At 44.3% G+C, this 13,062-nt stretch overlaps 1 protein-coding gene across 1 annotated transcript in view; it reads right to left on the reverse strand.

The window, feature by feature from the left end:
* Nucleotides 1-13,062, reverse strand: part of LOC126473240 (protein FAM166B-like) — a 296,487-nt gene that overhangs the window by 39,958 nt on the left and 243,467 nt on the right. The gene's annotated exons all lie outside the window — the stretch shown is intronic.

Raw genomic sequence — 13,062 nt, forward strand, 5'->3', positions numbered from 1 at the left:
TGACCCAAACACACACACACACACACACACACACACACACACACACACACACACACACAGTTTCAGTTGTGAACAAAGCGAAAGAGAGTAATAGCTTTGGAAATAATGTCCAGAGGGTGGACGAAAATATGGGAACACCAAAAACACATTACCATACCTAATACGTTAAAGAAAAACCGTTGGCATTCAAAACAGATTCCAGTCTATTTCCGCTGGATGGGTGCATACAGGCCCTGTATGGCTTTCAAGGGAATCTTATACCCTTCTTCGTACAAAATAGTGGCACGTTTAGGTAACGACGATGACGACCACGCACCATTTTCTCTAGAGCAGACCACAAAGGCTCAATGATATTGATATTTGGTGACTGGTGGCCAAGGGAGTGCGACAGTCCATGCTCGCGCTCATGAAGTCCACGACGGTGCGAGTTGCATAAACGGGAATACTGTCATCTTTCAATAAAGTATCACCTTTCTTTCTTTCTTTTGCTTGTGCCATTTTTCCCGCGGATACGCAGGGTCGGCATGGTTAATCGGATGTGGTAATGTTAGTTGAAGGGGTGGCCGGATGCCCTTCTTGCCGCCACGCCATACCCCTTGGGAAGGAATTAGTGTACCCCAACTGTCTGCGACTAGTGTAAGCCATGGAATAGTGCGAAAGTGTTCAGATGTCTGCGAGCCATGTAACTGAGGCGGGACGTGGGGACTAGCCCGGTATTCACCTGGGGGGGGATGCGGAAAACCGCCTAAAAACCACATCCAGGCTGGCTGGCACACCGGCCCTCGTTGTTAATCCGCCGAGTGGATTCGAGCCGGGTCCGGCGCGCCTACTCGTGTCCAGGAAGCAGCGCGTAAGCGCTCTCGGCTATCCTGGCGGGTTTTATGAAGTATCACCATTGGGGAACAAAACATTTTACCATGGGATGGACTTTATCAGCCACAATGGCCACAGAATCCTTTGCAGTAATGCGACCTTGCAGACTACCACCACATTGTTACCCAAATAATCACCGAACCCGCCACGCTCGTGGGACGTAAACTTTGACAGAAGTTGGAAACAGTGTGGAGCAGTGGAATAAAGTCATTTGGTCGGATGAATCTTGTTTCAGAGTACAGGTTTTATGGCTTTGGCACCACGTTTTCCAGTTACAGGCATTTTTTTTTTAATTCAGCTCGCCCTGCAATTCCCAGCTTGTGGAGCTAACACTTCGGCTACCTTGGTTATGGAAGCAACCACTTTACAAGCACCAGTAACTTGCTCACGTTTGACTTCACTTAGCCCCAACATAATGCACTCAGAACTACATGGAATACTGTTGTGACTAATACTGACAGTTGCAACGTATTTTCACAGGCGCCCTTCGTGGTCAAATACAACAGCATTCATTTATCTCAGTGCTTCGATAGTTTTTCCAACATCGTACTCCCTTTGGGCTCGTTCGCCAGTTTTATACTTTTTCTTGTGTTCGAGCTTTGCTCGTACCTCTCCAACAACCGCGTGAGCCCCCCTGCTCCGCGGTTTACAAAGGTCGTTCTTACTAACTTACATTTTTGACGTTAACTATTCGCTTTGCCTTTTCACTAAATGAGGTCTTTTCTCTGTCAACTAGAGGAGGAGTAAGGGGGGGGGGGGGGTGTTCACAGTATGAACTACTGGCCTTCCGAGCATTACTGAAGTTACAAGTATGTGTGGTCAGTACGTGCGTAATACCATGTATGGCACCACCGATTGCTTCTGGGAACTCTCAGACGCACAGGAAACTTAAGCCCTGCGGTTATCGAAGCGTTGTAACAATGGCTCTATTTCACGGTCAATTACCCGCGGCAATAGGCACAGGCACACAAGCCTGCCCTGCTCCGATTGTGATGCGTGGAAGACGACGCATTTTGTGTGTGTGTGTGTGTGTGTGTGTGTGTGTGTGTGTGTGTGTGTGTGTGTGTGTGTGTGTGTGTACTTGCTACGGATGAGTGCCTTTCTTATGCGGCCTCATCCTGTCGAAGGCGTAGTAAAAAATTTGCGAACTCTATAATGTGGCAAAACAAAGCTGTCCTGTATGGTAACACAATTCAAGTTAATAGAATGCTTTTAGATTCTAAAATACACAGTCGTGCAAGGACTGGCTGACGCTGTCTAAAATGGTAAGTGGGAAGAATATTCATTTGCCCTTACATTTTTTAGTCCCAGGGCTCTTTTTTTTGCGCCCAGCATAACGCATCTCATGTGATTGATTTACGAAAATGAACCCCCTACAGCCGTCCTTATGATGTCATTCATTGTATGGCTACTAGTTTCGGCTCTTTAGTGCACTATCTTGAGGCCTTAGCTAATGTTGAAGGGCTAACACCATCCGTGTACTTGATACGTCAATGGCCAACATCTATAACTGGTTTTCGTCGACTACCTGTAACCGAAATAATGATTCTGCAACCATGAACGATCAATAAGTTGATGGTTGGAGAGCGAGAACGTCGCACTTACAGGTAGTCTGCAGAAATCAGATTTAGATGTTGGCCACTGATGCAACGTGTTTACGGACAGTGTTAGCCCCTCAGCATTAGCACTTAGATGATGCGCTGGAGCACCAAAAGTGGTAGCCATACAATGAATGACATCATAAGGACGGCTGTAGGTGTTTCATTTTGTTAGACAAGTGAACGGCCGAAGTCTCCCAGACTTCCAATCCCAAGGATGGGCATACAAATACTTAATGTGATTGAGGTTGTCTAGGATGGTAGCTTTACATGCAACAGAGCTTAGCTTTGTAGATCTAAAATTTCGTTAAATACTGGAACTGTAATGCAGCAGGAAGGACTCCTGCGACGTCGCAAATACAATGAGACTAAATTTTGCAATTTATTATTTCATAATGCATATCTTGGGTGTCACGTCTTTCGCAAGTACAATAAATTTCGCCTGGGCGTGTTTCAGTTTATTTCAGAGCATCCTCTTGTCATGTAAGTGAAATGTAAGTACAATTAAAAATTTTACGGAGATTAGAAAATAAAATTACTTTTGGTTTTGCAGAACAGCATTTTTCCGTCTTCTTATATCGCTCCCACGTTCACTGCAGCATATACTGGCTAAAGAGTAGAAAAACATCTCGTTCATTCGAATAGTGTCTACTGTCGTTTAAAACTTACTTTGTCAACCTACTCATGGGGAAAAAGCCGTTACTTCATTACTGATTTTAGCTCTGTCGTGCTCCTTGCTAACAATCTGGCACGAACGTTAAAAACGATCATGAAAGAGTAACTGTGAAGACAAAACATTTTCTTTGAATGTGACAAGTATACTGAATTTATGCAATGAGCGGATTATAGGCCTGACAGTGCATGTATCATTGTCCGTAATGAGGATGTGTCAGTCAGCTGATACTACAATAGCAATACATCTGAAAATAAATTAGATCGGTGTGAAAATAACATATCTCTAGTAAGAAAGAAATCAATGGCAAGCAAAACAGCTTATTAGTTATGACAGATTGGTTACTGAAAACAATCACTACAGGAAGAGGAGCAGCATCACTAGGAGCTACGACAACGTCAAGACGTAAATTTTCCAGTGACGCAATAAATCACGAGTCTATGGAACAACAGAGACGTAATGAGTACTAATGGAAGGCGATGTCTGTGAATATCACTGAGGAAACAAGGCTGGGCGTATGGTGGGGTACTGTCCTGGGACGTTTCACGTTGGTTGGTTGTTGGAGTTACTGGTACTAAACTGCGATGTCACCAGTACTTTTATCTTATATGTATCTAACTAGGAACAATTCTCAGAAGAAGGATATAAAAGGCAAATCCTGGGAAGGCTAATTGTACGTGAGATACAATAAGACGAAGATAAAAACCAGGAGAAGTAAGAGGGGAGTGAGAGGGGGTAACGTGGGCGAGACGCTCTGCCCAGAACGCCGCTGGATGTCCCCAAAGCCAGGTATGCAGTGGGAGATGCACAATCTGTAGCCCAGCAGCACCACCTCACCAACCGCTCTTTCAAGAAAACGAGCAGGATGGACAAGATGACAAAAAGTTTCGGAAATATAAAATATTAACAACGGCAAAAAATAAAGAGAATATAAAGGTAGGGGCCGGGCCGAACCAAGGAGTTGGCATGTTTATTCCCTGAGATACAACATCTTCAGGAGTCTAAACAAAAACGACTGGTCATCCAGTTCGATGAAGGTCAGAAAGAAGATCTTCGACAGTTGTGACTAATGGGTAACTAGGATAGCACTGATCTACAGCCTGAAGGCTGCTCAGGGAGTCGTTGCAGATTAGAAGTATCTTGTGGTGCAAGAACGAGCATGGCTAAGGGCTCGTTTGATGGCCGCCAATTCAGCAGTGAAGACACTGCACCTTTTATTTGTGTATGTAAACTGGTTCGTCCATCGACCATTGATCTGTCAGTGAATGTCACTCCTGAACCCAAAACTGCACTGAGGGCAGCCAGGAACATGAGGCAAAACACCATGGGTTGTGTTTGGTTTTGTTTTGCTTTGCTTTAGGGCGCAGAAAATAACTGGAGTCATATGCACCCAAGTCAAAAGTATAGAACACGAAGACATCCAACAACAGGCACGTGGAAAAAGGGGCTAAAAAAGATAATATACTGAAACGGACGCCCAAAACTAAAAATTAAATTGTAAAATAAAACGCGGTCGACAGCCCGCTAACACGACCGATAACTCAGACAGCAGACCCAAGCGAGAACGTAAACGGTTAAAACATGGGCATTCCATCAGAAAGTGGCGGATAGTTGAAACTTCGGCGCAATGTGTACAAATTGGTGGGGTAGCACCATTTATCAAATGACGATGGCTAATAAGGCAGAAAACACCATGTGGTCAACTGTATCTTTCAGTCCAAAGGGTAAATCGAGAGATCCCAGATTTAGGTACACACTTGGAGGCATACGTAATTGCTCCCTGACAAGAGTTGGCAGTGGGGGGAAATTGTATTTCAGAGCAGCGACACTATAGTCGAACTGCAATTTTAACCCCAGTTCTGTGTCTCTTATCGGAGGTAGCTCTCCCTACTACGAGAAAGGACCGTACTTTGGATGCTTATGGGAGCTGCGAATGTGTATAATATAACCGAGTAGCTGTTATTGGTGACTGATCTGTGGCGGAGGGAACACCGGCCTCTGCAGGCTGTTCACAGGGCTAATTGCATGTCTGACCCCCACATTGGTGAATCGGGTCCAGTGACCATAATATTGAGGGGCCATGCCAAACCATGCGCCAGACTTCCCTAGTCAAGATGGGACAGGATCAAGACTTTGTAGAGCTGCAGAAGGGCTGTGCAGCCTGAACCCCAGGTCTTGTTACTGAGGCAGCAAAGTGTATTAATATGTAGCAACTTTGCTTAAGCTGGCGAAGATGGGGGAAGTCATGTCAACTGGACACTGAAGAACAGTCCCAAACAACGATTAGTCTACCACACTGAGTAATTGGTCGTCGAGGTAAAGTTGTGGTTGTGGATGAACAATATGATGGCTACAGAAGTGCATTACTCAACTGTTGGTGGCTGAGAACAAACCTCATGGGTTACAGTCCATGACTGCACCTCTTGAATAGCGCCCTGCAGTCGGTGTTAGAGAGTGTGTGTGTGTGTGTGTGTGTGTGTGTGTGTGTGTGTGTGTGTGTGTGTGCGCGCGCGCGCGCGCGCGCGCGCGCGCGGAGCAATACTAAAAGCAAAAGTCGTCAGCATACAAGAAAGGTGATACTAAAGACCCCACAATTGCTGCTGGACAGTTGATGGCAACTAGAAAGAGACAGACTTAATAAAGAGCCCTGCAGAAACCTATTCTCTTGGTTAAGGGGGGGGGGGGCATGGGAAGCACGAACTTTAACTTGGAAAGTATGAAGCAACAAGAATTTCCGGACAAAAATCTGAAGTGGTCCCCAGAAACCAAACTCATGTAAGGTAGCGAGAACATAGTGTCCCCTGTGATATCATAAGCCTTTTCTAGATCGAAGAGGACAGCAATAATGTGTTTATGTCAATCAAAAGCTCTCCAGTTGCAGACTCCAGGCAAAACAAATTATCAATAGCCTTGGCGAATACTGTCCTGGGACAGAGCCAGAAGACCCTGAGACTCAAGGAGCCAACAAAGCTCCGCTGGCTCACCATGTGTTCGAGAAACTTACAGAAAACATTGTTGTTGTTGTGTTCTTCAGTCCTGAGACTGGTTTGATGCAGCTCTCCATGCTACTCTATCCTGTGCAAGCTTCTTCATCTCCCAGTACCTACTGCAACCTACATCCTTCTGAATCTGCTTAGTATATTCATCTCTTGGTCTCCCTCTACGATTTTCACCCTCCACGGTGCCCTCCAATGCTAAATTTGTGATCCCTCAATGCCTCAAAACATGTCCTACCAACCGATCCCTTCTTCTAGTCAAGTTGTGCCACAAACTTCTCTTCTCCCCAATCCTATTCAATACCTCCTCATTAGTTACGTGATCTACCCACCTTATCTTCAGCATTCTTCTGTAGCACCACATTTCGAAAGCTTCTATTCTCTTCTTGTCCAAACTATTTATCGTCCATGTTTCACTTCCATACTGGCTACACTCCATAGAAATACTTTCAGAAATGACTTCCTAACACTTAAATCTATACTCGATGTTAACAAATTTCTTTTCTTCAGAAACGCTTTCCTTGCCATTGCCAGTCTACATTTTATATCCTCTCTACTTCGACCATCATCAGTTATTTTGCTCCCCAAATAGCAAACTCCTTTACTACTTTAAGTGTCTCATTTCCTAATCTAATTCCCTCAGCATCACCCGATTTAATTTGACTACATTCAATTATCCTCGTTCTGCTTTTGTTGATGTTCATCTTATATCCTCCTTTGAAGACACTGTCCATTCCGTTCAACTGCTCTTCCAAGTCCTTTGCTGTCTCTGACAGAATTACAATCTCATCGGCGAACCTCAAAGTTTTTACTTCTTCTCCATGACTTTTAATACCTACTCCGAATTTTTCTTTTGTTTCCTTTACTGCTTGCTCAATATACAGATTGAATAACATCGGGGAAAGGCTACAACCCTATCTCACTCCTTTCCGAACCACTGCTTCCCTTTCATGCCCTTCGACTCATAACTGCCATCTGGTTTCTGTACAAATTGTAAATAGCCTTTCGCTCCCTGTATTTTACCCCTGCCACCTTCAGAATTTGAAAGAGAGTATTCCAGTTAACATTGTCAAAAGCTTTCTCTAAGTCTACAAATGCTAGAAACGTAGGTTTGCCTTTCCTTAATCTTTCTTCTAAGATAAGTCGTAAGGTCAGTATTGCCTCACGTGTTCCAACATTTCAACGGAATCCAAACTGATCTTCCCCGAGGTCGGCATGTACCAGTTTTTCCATTCGTCTGTAAAGAATTCGCGTTAGTATTTTGCAGCTGTGACTTATTAAACTGATAGTTCAGTAATTTTCACATCTGTCAACACCTGATTTCTTTGGGATTGGAATTATTATATTCTTCTTGAAGTCTGAGGGTATCTCGCCTGTCTCATACATCTTGCTCACCAGATGGTACAGTTTTGTCATGACTGGCTCTCCCGAGGCCATCAGTAGTTCTAATGGAATGTTGTCTACTCCGGGGGCCTTGTTTCGACTCAGGTCTTGCTCTGTCAAACTCTTCACGCAGTATCTTATCTCCCATTTCATCTTCATCTACATCCTCTTCCATTTCCGTAATATTGTCCTCAAGTACATCGCCCTTGTATAAACCCTCTATATACTCCTTCCACCTTTCTGCCTTCCCTTCTTTCCTTAGAACTGGGTTGCCATCTGAGCTCTTGATATTCATACAAGTGGTTCTCTTCTCTCCAAAGGTCTCTTTAATTTTCCTGTAGGCAGTATCTATCTTACCCCTAGTGAGACAAGCCTCTACATCCTTACATTTGTCCTCTAGCCATCCCTGCTTAGCCGTTTTGCACTTCCTGTCGATCTCATTTTTGAGACGTTTGTATTCCTTTTTGCCTGCTTCATTTATTGCATTTTTATATTTTCTCCTTTCATCAATTAAATTCAATATTTCTTCTGTTACCCAAGGATTTCTATTAGCCCTCGTCTTTTTACCTACTTGATCGCCTGCTGCCTTCACTACCTCATCCCTCAGAGCTACCCATTCTTCTTCTACTGTATTTCTTTCCCCCATTCCTGTCAATTGTTCCCTTATGCTCTCCCTGAAACTCTCTACAACATCTGGTTCATTCAGTTTATCCAGGTCCCATCTCCTTAAATTCCCACCTTTTTGCAGTTTCTTCAGTTTTAATCTACAGATCATAACCAATAGATTGTGGTCAGAATCCACATCTGCCCCAGGAAATGTCTTACAATTTAAAACCTGGTTCCTAAATCTCTGTCTTACCATTATATAATCTATCAGATACCTTTTATTATCTCCAGGATTCTTCCAGGTATACAACCTTCTTTTATGATTCTTGAACCAAGTGTTAGCTATGATTAAGTTATGCTCTGTGCAAAATTCTACAAGGCGGCTTCCTCTCTCATTCCTTCCCCCCAATCCATATTCACCTACTATGTTTCCTTCTCTCCCTTTTCCTACTGACGAATTCCAGTCACCCATGACTATTAAAGTTTCGTCTCCCTTCACTACCTGAATAATTTCTTTTATCTCGTCATATATTTCATCTATTTCTTCATCATCTGCAGAGCTAGTTGGCATATAAACTTGTACTACTGTAGTAGGCATGGGCTTTGTGTATCTTGGCCACAATAATGCGTTCACTATGCTGTTTGTAGTAACTAACCCGCACTCCTATTTTTTTATTCATTATTAAACCTATTCCTGCATTACCCCTATTTGATTTTGTATTTATAACCCGGTATTCACCTGACCAAAAGTCTTGTTCCTCCTGCCACCGAACTTCACTAATTCCCACTGTATCTAACTTTAACCTATCCATTTCCCTTTTTAAGTTTTCTAACCTACCTGCCCGATTAAGGGATCTGACATTCCACGCTCCGATCCGTAGAATGCCAGTTTTCTTTCTCCTGATAATGACGTCCTCCTGAGTAGTCCCCGCCCGGAGATCCGAATGGGGGACTATTTTACCTCCGTAATATTTTACCCAAGAGGAAGCCCTCATCATTTAATCATACAGTAAAGCTGCATGCAGAAAACATTGGTGAGACTAAATGGGCGATAGCTGTCAATCTCTAGAGGATACTTGGCTGGTTTCAGTACCAGGATGATGGTGCTTTCTGGTCACTGAAATGGGAACTCACACTTGCTCCAGAATATGGTTGATGATGGTGAAGAGATGACTGACAGTCCACTGACAGTTGTTTGAGCATTTGGGTATGGATGCGGTCTGACACTGGGGCTGTTTCAGGGCAAAGTGCTGAAGGGTTCCCACTCTCAGAATAGAGCATTATAGGGTTCAAGGTGACCTGTAGTGGAAGGTAAGTGCAATCTGCTGTTTTCAAACACAAAAGGCAGGTTGATAATGGTCAGATCAGAGCAAAATGTTTGACTATGCCATCTGAGTACTGCCAAGTACATCTGCAAAGGACATCTGCAAAGGACTGGTATTTGCAGGAGCATCTGATCTTCACGTAAAAACCTATGAAGGAGGCATATGTGCTTAAATGGTTGAAACCAACCATTTCCAGCATTTTTGCTTTTGACGTCTTTTTAAGTGGTGGACCAGGGCACAAAGTCCATTAAGGCAATGACGTGCTCGATTGATGGATACCACTTACGGCGTTTAAGAGCCTGCCTGCAATCTCTAACCAAGGAATATGGGATCCCTAAGTGGGCTGCTGACAGAATGGCTACTGTTGGACTATGGACAGTCATATCAATGCTTCTATGTAGCAGGGAGCTTAGAACGCCAGTGCAGTTGAAAGAAACCCCGTCAACATTGTTGACAGCCCATCCAGATGGGTGCCTAGGGCAGTGATGATGAGGGAAGGCCAAAGATCGGGAGGTGGTCACTACCACACAGGTCATTGTGAACCCTCCAGTGGATGGTTGGCAGAAGAGTAGGTCTGCAAATAGAAAAAGCAATGGCAAGTAAGTTCCATGTTCCACACTGATACGTGTGAAGGTCTCAGTATGTAACTGACAGAGGTCGAGACCTGCCAGCAAGTTTACCATGTATCTACCATGGCCAGTGATCATAGTTCCATCCCATAAAGATTTACGGCCATTAAAGTCTCCCAAAATTAGAAGATCTGGGGGAGGGGCTGAGAAACCAATAAACACAAAATGTTCTGAGGTTCTCCGCCATCCGGAGGGAGATAAATATTTCAGATGATAAAATTCTTGAATGCCCTTACCTGAACAGCCACAGCCTCCAAAGTTATATGAAGAGGCTCAAGTTAGCTACATACAGCCCAAACATATGCGCAATCTCCACCCAATGCCAAATCATAATCGACATCATTCTTAAAATACCTTGCTAGCAATGAAGAGCAGGGGTCTTGTTGCTGGAAACCAAGTTTCCTAAGGGAAAATACAGAAAGCAGGGGAGGAGCTTAAGAGGTTTCTTAGCTCAGTCTCATGGTGGAAAAAACCGCTACAATTCCACTGGAGGACCGTGCTGTCTGTATAATGCGAGGTTGTGAAGGGAGTAGATTATGTCCCGGAGTCAGGGTGATTTTATCGACACTCACAGGATCTGAGAAACGTTTTATGGTGCGACATGGAGCCTCAGGTATCACCAGGTTCATAGTCAAGCCCACAGAGGCAGAACGTGTGAGATCCAGTTGTGTGGGGGCCAAAGAAACTTTATATTGCAAGACGTCTTTTCATCTTTCTTCTCCTTAGTGAGTCTGGACGACATTCCTGAATTAGTTCCAGAGACTGAAGAATGTGAAGCTGTATGACCAGCAGCTTGTGGCTCCTTCAGCCACTGGCTTGTATCCAATTTCACTTCAGCAAAAACCTTGAGTATTCCAAGAGACCCCCTTCCTGCTGTGAGAAGCTGGATGAGGATGATGGATCTCTGCTGGAGGATGGGGTTCCACGTGACTGGCGAGCTGGGATCTATTGCTACAAAAGTGAGTGTGGGGTAAGCAGCAGGAGGAGAGCCCCTAACCATCAGAAGGGGAAGGCATGATCCAGTAGCCTTGAAGGCTCGCTGTAGGATGCATAATGTGAAAGAGTACCATAGCCAGATAGGGCGACATCATAGCTGTAGTGCATGACATTGTCATGCATGCAGGATGTAGACACTTTCTCTTGGCCCCTTGATACGTCTGTCCAGAGGCTTATATTGCTGTCTTTTTTCTCTCTGAAATGGTGATCTTCACAGTTGATGGAGACGGGAGGAGCAGCACAAGGAACATTCACTTGCAATGGTCATGCACAATCTCTATAGACGGGGCTTATACCATCATCTTGTCATAAGCCATCAAGACCTGTGGTTGGGCAAGGGACACTTAATCAAAACTGAGCTACTCTTAATTTTGGAGATGGCTGCAACGTCTCCGAACTTGTCTTTTACAGTTTGTATTAAGAGTAAAGGCTTTATGGGCAGAAACTCCCCTTCTGTCCTAGTACAAACCAGGTATGGGGGGAGGGGGGCAATATTTTTCTGCTTGTCGCTTAGTGCTACATTACTTCCATGGCATAGGCAAGGAAGGAAACATTTTGAGGCTATATCTCTCTCTGCATTAAACTTGTTCTTTACTTTTGAAGAGAGTGCTTGGGCTGCATGATCGCCAGTGGGAGAAAACTTCATTTGCGTGATATGGAAGTCATCCATCACGGTACCATCCATCCTAAGTGGGGCTCTCCCAATACCAGCAACAGCTGCATAGCCAGTAATCCATTGCTTGGAGTCTCTCCCTACCCCGCCCCAAAGGGATGGCTAATTTGGAAAAGTGGTCTCAGGTCAAACCCAACAATGCAGACCATTTATTTATTAATGTAAAATTGTAGAGAGCAACTGAAGTGAAATTGAAAACTAGGGTCCTCAGTCATTTAGCAGGTCCAAGAAGACCCTGCACCAGGAAGATCATTCGATGGAAAGGTAGAGGGGGAAATGGGTATTTGAAGGGGAGACTTGCAGCACAGAAAGGAAAGTAGTGCTGCAAAGGCTGGGTGAGCCCCATGGCAGCCAAGCAAGTACTTACAAAAGAGTTGTAAGGCTCCTGGTGGTGGTGGTGGTGGTGGTGGTGGTGGTGGTGGTGGTGGTGGTGGTGGGGGGCGGGGGGGGCGCAGGCATTTCAGGAAAGTAACTCCTGGTGAGTCTGGAGAGGATGTGGCGCTGGGTGCTGGCACAGCGCTGCTCAGAGTGTAAAGCCACCGATGATACCCAGAGAATTTTTCTGGTTGTCACACGCCCAAGAAAAAAAATTATTGTGTGTGTGTGTGTGTGTGTGTGTGTGTGTGTGTGTGTGTGTGTGTGTGTGTGTGTGTGTGTGCGTGCGTGTGTGTAAGATTTCCAGTGAACTGGATATTGGAACTTTGAGCACAGCAATTCGACAGTTCTCAGTGTAGCGATAGTGAGTAGTCATACCAGGTTCTTTTCGAATTGTTAAGTATTAACTGAGTGCTAGGGCATGAGTACCTCTAGGTGAAGTCGCTCAAAATTCTTAAGTGAAGTGGAATCTAGATTTACGGTAATACTGATTCATAGTTTTAACGGGGTTAGAAGAGATTATTCTAGCTGTAACAAATTCAGCGGTATAGAGTGCTTTTGTGAATTCACTGCTTCGTTTTTTGTAAACAATCTGTTATACAATTAGTACTATGTAACAAGACTGGAGGTTCAGTTTGAAGCAGCAATAAATACAGAAATAGCAACCAGGCAACTGTTGCAATAGCAGTTCCATTCAAAAGTAACGTCGACAAGATGAGACGGCATGCAACATAAGTGTAACTGACATTGGTATGTTTTGATGGGATGACATGAATAAACTCTTCATTATTAAATTATTAATTTGTGTTTGTTCAAATGGTTCTGAGCACTATGGGATTTAACATCTGAGGTCATCAGTCCCCTAGAACTACTTAAACCTAACTAACCTAAGGACATCACACACGTCCATGCCCGAGGCAGGGGTCGAACCTGCG

This window comes from Schistocerca serialis, chromosome 4 (genome assembly GCF_023864345.2).
Source record: "Schistocerca serialis cubense isolate TAMUIC-IGC-003099 chromosome 4, iqSchSeri2.2, whole genome shotgun sequence".
Lineage (NCBI taxonomy): Eukaryota > Metazoa > Arthropoda > Insecta > Orthoptera > Acrididae > Schistocerca > Schistocerca serialis.